At 42.1% G+C, this 247-nt stretch overlaps 1 protein-coding gene across 4 annotated transcripts in view; it reads left to right on the forward strand.

The window, feature by feature from the left end:
- The window catches only part of USP30 (ubiquitin specific peptidase 30), a 31,529-nt gene that overhangs the window by 23,601 nt on the left and 7,681 nt on the right, over nt 1-247 (forward strand). The gene's annotated exons all lie outside the window — the stretch shown is intronic.

Consider the following 247-nt stretch of genomic DNA (forward strand, 5'->3'; position numbering starts at 1 on the left):
ACTAGCTATCTGTTCTACGTTTGGTAGTGTATATATGTCCATGCCACTCTCTCACTGTGTCACAGCCTACCCTTCCCCCTCCCCACATCCTCAAGTCCATTCTCTAGTAGGTCTGCATCTCCATTCCCATCTTACCCCTAGGTGCTTCATGACTTTTTTTTTTTCTCTTAGCTTCCATATATATGTGTTAGCATACAGTATTTGTTTTTCTCTTTCTGACTTACTTCACTCTGTATGACAGACTCCA

The sequence above is a fragment of the Physeter macrocephalus genome, chromosome 19, assembly GCF_002837175.3.
Source record: "Physeter macrocephalus isolate SW-GA chromosome 19, ASM283717v5, whole genome shotgun sequence".
Taxonomy (NCBI): domain Eukaryota; kingdom Metazoa; phylum Chordata; class Mammalia; order Artiodactyla; family Physeteridae; genus Physeter; species Physeter macrocephalus.